Genomic DNA, 13,251 nt, shown 5'->3' with positions numbered 1-13,251 from the left:
TTTCATGCCTTAGATTGTGTCATGAGTTTCTTGGGTTTGAAACTATTGATATATGGCTTTTTATTTGATTTCTTTGTTGATATATGTGTGGATGTGATCTTTTATATTTTACTTTTAAGTTTACGACTTCCTGGCTATTTATATGATGCTTTTGTTTATATGAATGAATATTCCTTTGACACTGTTTATTGATTTTATGATTTGTGTTAGAAACTAGGAAGTATTCGTTGTGGTTATTTCATTTGATTATGCTAACTTAAATTTGATATGAATGCCAATGAGTTAATTTCAGTTCATTAATAAGTGCTCCAAATGTACTCTTAGTGCTCCAAATATTTTTGTTTTGACTATCGATTTTCTTGAAAGGACTGAAGTTTTGATGTTACAATTGTTTTGCAAGGGGAATACTCGCAACCATATTTGAAACCACCGCATTTGGACCACCCTATTTATACACTTCTTTCAAAATCTACAATGGCTTTCAATCGCATTCTTTCCGGTGATCATGATGGAAATTAGAAAGGCCCGCTCATGCTTACTCTGAAGGCAGGGTACGTATACCATCGATCCTTTTATCATATCACTTTCCTTTTGCTCTCCTTTGTTGTTTGAAATTTGTGAAGGTTCTATTAGGTAGACTATTGCAAAAGCACATCATAGAGGAAATTTTAGACCAAATATATTGAGTTTAAGAGAACCATTGAGAAAATTAACATCTTCCCTTAATGCTAGTGGATATTAACAACAGTAAAATGCCACTTTCAACTACCCATGTGACATTACTATTCAAATTCGGCCTCCTTTACATTTAAAAAGGAAGTAAGATTAGACATACCCATCTTTTAAACTAGAAAATTTTCCTCAGTTCTTGAGATTTAAGGCTCTCTTGAATATAAATTGTTGTTGATGGGTTCTTTCTTGCTATCAGTTTTGTTTGTCTATAAGGAAAACCTTGGAAGCATACAATGGAAGGTAAGGAAAACCCTCAAGTTCCCTTCTTGGAATCATGAAAAGGTATTTGTACTCTTTTCATTGAGTGGGTAGTTGATTACTTAAGCATGACGGTTATGTGCATTCTTTCAGGTGGATGTTGCACGTGGGAGGATTGGACCTGCATATTTCAGATTCAAGCATCTGGTACGTCTCTTGTCAAGAATGCACATGATTGGACTGGCCTAGCCATTTGGACATACCATATTTATGTATTTGCTCGAAATTGATGAAGCAGACCCGGATGTGCGTCGAAGCAATCCGGATGAGCGGGGGTCCCTAGAAGGTCGGAACCATTGTTATGACCATGATAAAGCTGTCCATTTCCAATTGACGGCATTGGAGGGGCCTGGCCATTTGGATAGGCCATGTTTATGTATTTGCTCAAAATTAATGGAGTAGACCCGGATGTGCGTTGGAGCTATTCGGATGAGCGGGGGTCCCTGGAAGGTGGGAACCGTTGTTATGACTATGATGAAGTTATCCATTTTCTATGGACGGCATTGGAGGGGCTTGGCCATTTGGACAGGCCATGTTTATGTATTTGCTCAAAATTAATGGAGCAGACCCGGATGTGCGTCGGAGCTATCCGAATGAGCGAGGGTCCCTGGAAGGTGGGAACCGCTGTTATGACCATGATGAAGCTGTCCATTTTCTATGGACGGCATTGGAGGGGCCTGGCCATTTGGACAAGCCATGTTTATATCTGAATTTGCAGGGACCACACCCTTAACATAAACCCGAACCCATTCTCAAATCTCAAAACCTATATCCTAAACCTAAACCTATAACCTAAACCTAAACCAAAACCTATAACTTAAACCCAAACCCATTCTCAAATCCTAAAACCTATAACCTAAATCAAAACCTATAACCTAAACCAAAACCTATAACCTAAACCAAAACCAAAACCTATAACATAAACCCGAACCTATTCTGAAATCCCAAAACCTATAACCTAAACCTAAACCTTAACCTAAACCTATAACCTAAACCAAAACCTATAACCTAAACCAAAACCTATAACCTAAACCAAAACCAAAACCTATAACCTAAACCCGAACCCATTCTCAAATCCCAAAACCTATAACCTAAACCTAAACCTAAACCTTCACCTAAACCTATAACCTATAACCTAAAACAAAACCTATAACCAAAACCAAAACCTATAACCTAAACCCGAACTCATTCTCAAATCCCAAAACCTATAACCTAAACCTAAACCTTAACATAAAACTATAACCTATAACCTAAATCAAAACCTATAACCTAAACCAAAACCTATAACCTAAACCTGAACCCATTCTCAAATCCAAAAACCTATAACCTAAACCTATAACCTATAACCTATAACCTAAACCAAAACCAAAACCTATAACCTAAACCCGAACCCATTCTCAAGTCCCAAAACCTATAACCTAAACCTAAACCTTAACCTAATCCTATAATCTAAACTCAAATCCCTAAACCTTAACCTATAACCTAACCTAAACCTATACTTATAACCTAAAACTATTTCCAAATATTAAAACCTATAACCTAAACCTAACCTTTCCCTAAACCTATAGCCTAAACTCAATTTCCTAAACCTAAACCTACACCTAATCCTAATCTCAACTCCCTAACCTAAACCTAAACCTAAACTTGAAAACCTAAACTTAAACCCAATCCCGAACCTGAACCTGATTTCCTAAACCTAAACCATAACCCATTCTCAAATCTAAAAACCTATAACCTAAACCTAAACCAAAACCAAAACCTATAACCTAAACCCGAATCCATTCTCAAATCCCAAAACCTATAACCTAAACCAAAACGAAAACCTATAACCAAAACCTGAACCCATTCACAAACCCCAAAACATATAACTTAAACCTAAACCTTAACCTAAACCTATAACCAAAACCTAAACCAAAACCTATAACCAAAACCAAAACCAAAACCTATAACCTAAACCCGAACCCATTCTCAAATCCCAAAACCTATAACCTAAGCCTAAACCTAAACCTTAACCTAAACCTATAACCTATAACCTAAACCCGAACTCATTCTCAAATCCCAAAGCCTATAACCTCAACCTAAACCTTAACATAAACCTATAACCTTAACATAAACTTATAACCTATAACCTAAATCAAAACCTATAACCTAAACCAAAACCTATAACCTAAACCCGAACCCATTCCCAAATCCAAAAACCTATAACCTAAACCTATAACCTATAACCTAAACCAAAACCGAAACCTATAACCTAAATCTGATCCCATTCTCAAATCCCAAAACCTATAACCTAAACCTAAACCTTAACCTAATCCTATAACCTAAACTCGAATCCCTAAACCTTAACCTTTCACCTAACCTAAACCTATACTTATAGCCTAAAACTATTCCCAAATCCCGAAACCTTTAACCTAAACCTAACCTTTCCCTAAACCTATAGCCTAAACTCAATTCCCTAAACCTAAAACTACACCTAATCCTAATCTCAAATCCCTAACCTAAAACCTAAACCTAAACTTGAAAACCCAAACTTAAACCCAATCCCGAACCTAGACCCGATTTTCAAAACCTAAACCATAACCCATTCTCAAATCCAAAAACCTATAACCTAAACCTAAACCAAAACCAAAACCTATAACGTAAACCCGAACCCATTCTCAAATCCCAAAACATATAATCTAAACCAAAACCAAAACCTATAACCTAAACCTGAACCCATTCTCAAATCCCAAAACCTATAACCTAAACCTAAACCTTAACCTAAACCTATAAGCTAAACCAAAACCTATAACCTAAACCAAAACCAAAACCTATAACCTAAACCCGAACCCATTCTCAAATCCCAAAACCTATAACCTAAACCTATAACCTATAACCTAAACCAAAACCTATAACCTAAACCAAAACCAAAACCTATAACCTAAACACGAACTCATTCTCAAATCCCAAAACCTATAACCTAAACCTAAACCTTAACATAAACCTATAACCTATAACCTAAATCAAAACCTATAACCTGAACCAAAACCTGTAACCTAAACCCGAACCCAATCTCAAATCCAAAAACCTATAACCTATAACCTAAACCAAAACCTATAACCTAAACCAAAACCAAAACCTATAACCTAAATTCGATCCCATTCTCAAATCCCAAAACCTATAATCTAAACCTAAACCTTAACCTAATCCTATAACCTAAACTCAAATCCCTAAACCTTAACCTATAACCTAACCTAAACCTATACTTATAACCTAAAACTATTCCCAAATCCCAAAACTTATAACCTAAACCTAACCTTTCCCTAAACCTATAGCCTAAACTCAATTTCCTAAACCTAAACCTACACCTAATCCTAATTTCAACTCCCTAACCTAAACCTAAACCTAAACCTAAACTTGAAAACCCAAACTTAAACCCAATCCCGAACCTAGACCTGATTTCCTAAACCTAAACCATAACCCATTCTCAAATCCAAAAACCTATAACCTAAACCTAAACCAAAACTAAAACCTATAAACTAAACCCGAACCCATTCTCAAATCTCAAAACCTATAACCTAAACCTAAACCTTAACCTAAACCTATAACATATAACCTAAACCAAAACCTATAACCTAAACCAAAACCAAAACTTATAACCTAAACCCAAACTCATTCTCAAATCTCAAAACCTATAACCTAAACCTAAACCTAAACCTTAACCTAAACCTATAACCTATAACCTAAACCAAAACCTATAACCTAAACCCGAACTCATTCTCAAATCCCAAAACCTATAACCTAAACCTAAACCTTAACATAAACCTATAACCTATAACCTAAATCAAAACCTATAACCTAAACCAAAACCTATAACCTAAACCTGAACCCAATCTCATATCCAAAAACCTATAACCTATAACCTAAACCAAAACCTATAACCTAAACCAAAACCAAGACCTATAACCTAAATTCGATCCCATTCTCAAATCCCAAAACCTATAATCTAAACCTAAACCTTAACCTAATCCTATAACCTAAACTCAAATCCCTAAACCTAAACCTATAACCTAACCTAAACCTATACTTATAACCTAAAACTATTCCCAAATCTCAAAACCTATAACCTAAACCTAACCTTTCCCTAAACCTATAGCCTAAATTCAATTTCCTAAACCTAAACCTACACCTAATCCTAATTTCAATTCCCTAACCTAAACCTAAACCTAAACCTAAACTTGAAAACTCAAACTTAAACTCAATCCCGAACCTAGACCCGATTTCCTAAACCTAAACCATAATCCATTCTCAAATCCAAAAACCTATAACCTAAACCTAAACCAAAACCAAAACCTATAACCTAAACCCGAACCCATTCTCAAATCCCAAAACCTATAACCTAAACCTAAACCTTAACCTAAACCTATAACCTATAACCTAAACCAAAACCTATAACCTAAACCAAAACCTATAACCTAAACCCAAACTCATTCTCAAATCTCAAAACTTATAACCTAAACCTAAACCTAAACCTTAACCTTAACCTATAACCTATAACCTAAACCAAAACCTATAACCTAAACCCGAACTCATTCTCAAATCCCAAAACCTATAACCTAAACCTAAACCTTAACATAAACCTATAACCTATAACCTATATCAAAACCTATAACCTAAACCAAAACCTATAACCTAAACCTGAACCCATTCTCAAATCCAAAAACCTATAACCTATAACCTAAACCAAATCCAAAACCTATAACCTAAACCCAATCCCATTCTCAAATCCCAAAACCTATAACCTAAACCTAAACCTTAACCTAATCTATAACCTAAACTCAAGTCCCTAAACCTTAACCTTAACCTAATCTATAACCTAAACTCAAGTCCCTAAACCTTAACCTATAACCTAAACTAAACCTATACTTATAACCTAAAACTATTCCCAAATCCCAAAACCTATAACATAAACCTAACATTTCCCTAAACCTATAGCCTAAACTCAATTCCCTAAACCTAAACCTACACATAGTCCTAATTTCAACTCCCTAACCTAAACCTAAACCTAAACTTGAAAACCCAAACTTAAACCCAATCCCGAACTTAGACCCGATTTCCTAAACCAAAACCATAACCCATTCTCAAATCCAAAAACCTATAAATTAAACCTAAACCAAAACCAAAACCTATAACTTAAACCCGAACCCATTCTCAAATCCCAAAACCTATAACCTAAACCTAAACCTTAACCTAAACCTATAACCTATAACCTAAACCAAAACCTATAACCTAAACCAAAACCAAAACCTATAACCTAAACCCAAACTCATTCTCAAATCTCAAAACCTATAACCTAAACCTAAACCTAAACCTTAACCTAAACCTATAACCTATAACCTAAACCAAAACCTATAACCTAAACCCGAACTCATTCTCAAATCCCAAAACCTATAACCTAAACATAAACCTTAACATAAACCTATAACCTATAACCTAAATCAAAACCTATAACCTAAACCAAAACCTATAACCTAAACCTGAACCCATTCTCAAATCTAAAAACCTATAACCTATAACCTATAACCTAAACCAAATCCAAAACCTATAACCTAAACCCAATCCCATTCTCAAATCCCAAAACCTATAACCTAAACCTAAACCTTAACCTAATCTATAACCTAAACTCAAGTCCCTAAACCTTAACCTATAACCTAACTTAAACCTATACTTATAACCTAAAACTATTTCCAAATTCCAAAACCTATAACCTAAACCTAACCTTTCCCTAAACCTATAGCCTAAACTCAATTCCCTAAACCTAAACCTACACCTAATCCTAATCTCAACTCCCTAACCTAAACCTAAACCTAAACTTGAAAACCCAAACTTAAACCCAATCCCGAACCTGAACCCGATTTCCTAAACCTAAACCATAACCCATTCTCAAATCCCAAAACCTATAACCTAAATCCAAACCCATTCTCAAATCCCAAAACCTATAACCTAAACCAAATCCAAAACCTATAACCTAAACCCGAACCCATTCTCAAATCCCAAAACCTATAACCTAAACCTAAACCTTAACCTAAACCTATAACCTAAACTAAAATCTATAACCTAAACCAAAACCAAAACCTATAACCTAAATCCGAACCCATTCTCCAATCCTGAAACCTATAACCTAAACCTAAACCTAAACCTTAACCTAAACCTATAACCTATAACCTAAACCAAAACCTATTACCTAAACCAAAACCAAAACCTATAACCTAAACTCGAACTCATTCTCAAATCCCAAAACCTATAACCTAAATCTAAACCTTAACATGAACCTATAACCTAAACCAAAGCCTATAACATAAACCAAAACCAAAACCCATAACCTAAACTCGTACCCATTCTCAAATCCAAAAACGTATAACCTAAACCTATAACCTATAACCTAAACCAAAACCTATAACCTAAACCAAAACCAAAACCTATAACCTAAACCCAAACCCATTCTCAAATCCTAAAACCTATAACTTAAACATAAACCTTAATCTAATTCTATAACCTAAACTCAAATCCCTAAACCTTAACCTATAACCTAACCTAAACCTCTACTTATAACCTAAAACTATTCTCAAATCCCAAAACCTATAACATAAACCTAACATTTCCCTAAACCTATATCCTAAACTCAATTCCCTAAAGCTAAACCTACACCTAATCATAATCTCAACTCCCTAACTTAAACTTAAACCTAAACTTGAAAACCCAAACTTCAACCCAATCTTGAACTTGAACCTGATTTCTTAAACCTAAACCATAACCCATTCTCAATTCCCTAAAGCTATAACCTATAACCTATAACCTAAACCTAACATAAACCTATAACCTTTCTCTAAACCTTTAACCTAAACCTAAACTTAAAACCTAAATGTATTCTCAAATCCTTAAACCCAAACCTACACCTAATCCTAATCTCAACTCCTTAACCTAAACATAAACTTGAAAACCCAAACCTAAACCCGATCCCGAACCCGAGCCCGATTTTCTAAACCTAAACCTTAACCTATAATCAAGTTCCCAAAAGCTATAACCTATAACCTAAACCTAAACCTATAACCTAAACCTAAACCTTAACTTAAACCTAAACCAATAATCATATGGTGAGACCATTTCTTTTGTGTCAATTTCATTCCTTAACTTATAACCTATAGCCTAACTTTAACCTAAACCTTAACCTAAACCTACAACCTAAACCTAAACCAAAACCTATAATCGTATGGTGAGACCATTTCTTTTGTGTCAATTCCATTCCTCTTTGAGTTTTTTTTTTTAATTCAATAAGGAAAAAAAAAGTGATTATACATGATGCACTTCTTTCACTTTGTCTTTCTTTTCCCTAATGGGCATTCTAATTTATGAATAACATGACTGTTTGTAGGATGATGGAATATACGAAGCTGTTGAAATTTCAGGATGAAGTCGAGCACATTTCTCTAATGAAGCCAAAGATTTATATTTTCAGTATTATTGTAATTGTAATTGATTGAATGAATTGGATTGTAATTGATTAAGGATTGTAATTGTAATTGATTGAATGAAGGATTGTAATTTATTGTAATTGAATGAATGAATGATTGTACAGGTGGGAATTGAATGAACAAATAATTATATATAATTTTTTAATGTACAAAATAGCTATGGATATTGACCGTAGCTATTAATCTGATAAGTGTAGCCTTTTCAATTTTGCATATTGCTACGAACTTTTAGCTATAAATAATATCCGTAGTTGTTTGAAGTTTTCGCTACAGATATAATTGCTACAGATTATATCTGTAGCTATTACACCCTATAGCTACGGATTAAATCCATAGCCATAAGTTCAAAACCTATTGTTACGGCACTTACAGCCACGGTCAAGTTACCAACCAAAACCGTAGTCATAGGTTTCTGGCTACGATTTTTATCCATAGCCTTAGCCCTGTTTTTTAGTAGTGATCGATTTGTGCACCACTATCCAAAATTTATAGAATTACGCGTCAACCAAGAGAGTCACTATCCAGAGCACATTTCGTTCACGATAAAATATATGAATCACTAGATGTGAGACCTCTAACACATCACTTGCATCAAAGGGGAAATAAATTAAACCATACGAGTTTTGAAATTTCAAGGTACATGCCCAAGCCATAAAGGAAGGTAGCACAAGGCTAACCTAATAAAGGAAAAAAGTAGCATTAAGCTATCTCAATAAAACAGAAGAGTAGCAAATAAGCTAACTCAATAAGAATAATGGGAGAGGAGTAAAAGGCCAACTTAGTATAGAGTGGAAGCACATGTCGCTCTCAAAATTGGTAAAAGGAAATGCTTGTATCCATCACCTCACATAAATTCATAAAAATCACTCATAATTAAAATCATACCTTAACCATAATTCTCGAAAGGATAAATAATTAATAATGGTAAATCACTCAATTACATGGAAAATCACAGTAATATGAAAGTATATAAAAATAAGATAAATCATATCAACTCAAATTAATGTAAGCCCTACTAAAGTTAACTGCTCAGAGACATACTTTAAGATCAAATTCTATCCTAATCGACCTGGTTCGAATTTGTTGAGGTAAATGTTAGATTTAACTAGGTTTAGTAAACTTTAGGAAACTTGATTCAAGTTATAACGTAGACGAGTTATGTATTGCCTACGTTGATAAGTTCAAGCTTATCATGTTTAGGTCCATTCTTCCACCGAGTCAACTCGGTTCGATTAGGTGGAATTCTGAAATGAATTGGAAAAAGAAAGGAGAGGGAAAGAAAAGAAAATTAGAAGAAAGTCGGACCTGAACTATATTCAGGTGGAAACTCGATGAGTTGTTATGCACTGACTTCTCTCTCCTTCACCTTAGTTGCTCGGTGGCTGGTTGGACTCGCTCGAACAGGCCCTAACTTCTGTTAAGACTATCATTGTCCTCCAATGCCTAATCTCCTTCCTTTCCTTCGTTTCTCTCTCTCTCTCTCTCTCATTTATTATGCTGGAAAGCCTATAAGGAGGTGCTCTTATATAGTTTTTGGAAAAGGCCTTCGCATGGGAGGGGAGTTTCCAACTCTAACTACAACAGCGTGTGGCATTACTACACGGTTCGAAAGCTGCACACATCTACATTCGGCTGACCATTTCGAATCGTGATGTTCTTCTTTCTCTCTTTCCTTCTTAGAATCCTTCTTTCAGACTTCTTGGCATTGTTATGATCAAATAAGAATGGATAAGTGAGGTCCGATGACCTTCTTTGGCTGTCATCTTCCTGTCGAAGAAGATGATTTGTGTTAATGGTAACTTTCATCACGACCAGCCATCTTTCAAACCAGCTTAACTGGGTGCTCTAGATTGCTTTCCTGATATTTGTTGGGCCACAAGATCAAAGGTCCAGGTCTCTCATTTTCAGTGGGTTTCTTGGAATGGTAATGTTCCACACACTGTCGCAACTGCGTCCGCAAATATGGTGATCCGATGCGTGCGGCTTCCCTGATCTTTTTGGATCTACAGAGTTGGATAGGAATCCTCCCTGGAGGAGTTTGGATGGTTGGGATGTGGTAATGAGTTGCGTAAGAGAGTGTAAGAAGAAGGAAGAATCGCAAACCATGATTTCATCGGGCGTTGTTACAGCGGGGACATTCCAATCCTGTTCGCTTGTTGTTTCGGTGGGGTCCACTTCTGATATTTTTAGGAGATTCGTGCCTTTCACCGCCTTTCGCATGTCGTGGTGGCCCATCACCCCAAGTTTAAGTCTGATCTAATCTCCAGGTGGGCCACACGATCCACTGATGTGTGGGGTGGTGTTCGCCGAAACCATTTTACATAAGTTGTCATGCACTTGGCACTTGTTATTTACAAATTTGCCATCTTTTTTTCAACTTACTTTTGATGTCGGTTACATTGGAGTCTATCATACAAATGTCCTGAAATTTGGCAGGTATACCTTATCTTACATCCTCTTTCTATTGGTCCAGTTTGGGCCCTAATCTCCCAAGGATGATCAGGATGTGTTCCCAATGGTCCACATTGTTTAGAGGCCTAAGACATCATTTTTATGCATTTAAAAGAGAAACTAACTGGTAGCGTTGGTGTGTGCCTTACGATATTCGTACTAGACAGTTCGTTCTATTGTTTAGATGGTCCGTTTGGTAGATCTAACTCTGACGGACAATCAAATGACATGTTAAAAATAGAAATACATGATGGTTAGTACTCTAACCATATATTTAGGTGGGTGTACAGCCAATTTTGTAAACTAAAGAATGCAAAGTAGGTTTCTGGAGTGATTAGGGGGTAGAACGTGTATTGTTAGTTTCGACTGTCTTGTTCACATATGTAAGTTTCTCAGATTGTAGTTCTGATGGTGGGTTAAGCATATTCATAGGTGATGAACAAGATGAACAAATCATAATCTCAACTTGATATATGTAAGAGCAGATGTAGAAATCCAGTAGCTAGTTTACTACGATCGGGTAGTCCAAAAATCAAAATGGACGGTCAGATGTCTCTATCTGGCAGTGCATATTTGACTAAGCGGTTGGTTACGATGGACAAGTGAGAATACTTGATTATATGATGATCCTATCTTAAAATCAATGGTCAGATGACTTGATTTATGAATGTAGATTATTCCCAATGGTCATATTCGTGTTGGAGAATAGATTTATGGTTAAGATAGCTAGATTAATATCTTACACTTATACACAATAAGTTAAATTTTATGGTAACACTCAAGAACTTTCAATACTTGAGTATTGAAAAGTTCGGGGTGTTACATATCCTATCCAATTAAAAGATAATTTTATTAAAAAATCATCAATACTAATAAAATATGAATTCAGTTAAACAATTCTCTCATAAAGCATTCAGACATCAATCGTAGGGAATTAAGAGCGTCTAAAGCACTTTTAGGCAACAATAGATCAATCAATTATATAAATTGATTCATTCTCTAATTCAGGCTGAACAATTGTTAAATCAAAACATTCATTGTAACCATAGTCTTTTAAGTAAAATCCAAATCAATTTTAACCCACTATCATCATTCAAGCATAAATTAAATAAATATTGTAATTAACTACAACCTTCATCCCTTAGCCTTAGCTAAGAGATTAGCCTAGCATGGCTAACATCCTAAAACAAAAAGAAAAGAAAAACATAAAAGACAAACTAGAACTGAGAGATTGAAAAAGGAAAATGGCTCCTTAGAAGCTATGTCACCTCTTGGTCTCTCTCCCAAGTCTTAATTTATACTTTGAATGGCCTAAAAGATCTTTTTAAATAGAAAAATCCTGCACTGACTTTGCATCGACTTCATATTTTTGCACTTCGTTATGCTTCGGTCATACAGACTATAGCCATCAGTCGCACTAATTGGCTTCTTAGTTGGAGACAAATTTCCTCAAATTTCTTCTAAAGTCTTTCTCTCCTTGAGGTTAGACCGAACCCTCTTTCGGTGGCGCCAAATACATTTTGCTCGAACCTAAGTGTCGAGCCGAATTAACTCTGAAAATCATGATTTTTTTTTGTTGGACAATTCTATGCACTTTCGATCAGACCAAACCAACCTCAGATGGGACCGAACAGTCTATTATTTTTGTTAATAGACTGTGATTTTCCAAACTTTTCTTCATTCTTTATACCTAGTTTTCTTAGATCTTCGGCATGTAAATTCTTCAATATTGATCTCTAAATTTCCAAGTCTTCACATGATCATTCTTTTGAGCTATAAATCTTTTTTTAAGGCACATATTCAACTTTGTCTTCTGAATTACCTTACATGTAGAAAACGTATATAATTAGATCAATTTATCACATAAATGCATCTGAAACCAATACAATTGAGAGGATAAATATGCAATATTTAGGTATCATATAACATTTAAAGGAATTTGGGATATTACTGTTACCATTGACTTAAGTTTATTCATAATTGTTAATACGTTACGATCCTACAAAGGCTCATGAACTGAACATGGTGGTATGGAACATCTTATCTGATTTATCGGCCTATCTAGGGCAATGTGCCTGTCATATTGGTAAAAAAAAAAAGGGTGATAAGCCCACCATATTAGTATAAAATTAGGTGATAAGCCTCCCCGTAGTGACCATTGAGCACTAGTGAAGGTCATGAGCCTATCATATTATTAATAGAATTAATGTCATGGGTTCACCACTTATTGTGTTTAAGTGACAACCCTTACATTATTTATAGTCGCCCTTGAGTGATGACCCTAAAATGGATCGAGGGA

The 13,251-nt window shown here is 35.2% G+C and overlaps 2 long non-coding RNA genes across 2 annotated transcripts; one reads left to right on the top strand and one right to left on the bottom strand.

Moving 5' to 3' along the window:
* The first annotated feature begins 347 nt into the window (after nucleotides 1-347).
* LOC131233793 (uncharacterized) lies at nucleotides 348-8,670 on the top strand. The gene is made up of 3 exons (XR_009165352.1): nucleotides 348-551; nucleotides 1,084-1,137; nucleotides 8,402-8,670. It is a non-coding gene; the product is annotated as an uncharacterized LOC131233793 (long non-coding RNA).
* On the bottom strand, nucleotides 4,645-5,720 carry LOC131233794 (uncharacterized). Its single transcript, XR_009165353.1, has 3 exons — nucleotides 5,547-5,720; nucleotides 5,260-5,444; nucleotides 4,645-4,731 (listed from the first exon to the last, which is right to left on the bottom strand). It is a non-coding gene; the product is annotated as an uncharacterized LOC131233794 (long non-coding RNA).
* Nucleotides 8,671-13,251: the final 4,581 nt, after the last annotated feature.

This window comes from Magnolia sinica, chromosome 18, assembly GCF_029962835.1.
Source record: "Magnolia sinica isolate HGM2019 chromosome 18, MsV1, whole genome shotgun sequence".
In the NCBI taxonomy this organism is placed as follows: domain Eukaryota; kingdom Viridiplantae; phylum Streptophyta; class Magnoliopsida; order Magnoliales; family Magnoliaceae; genus Magnolia; species Magnolia sinica.
Note: the sequence above shows the minus strand (reverse complement) of the source record. Positions and strands in the feature narration are given on the sequence as shown.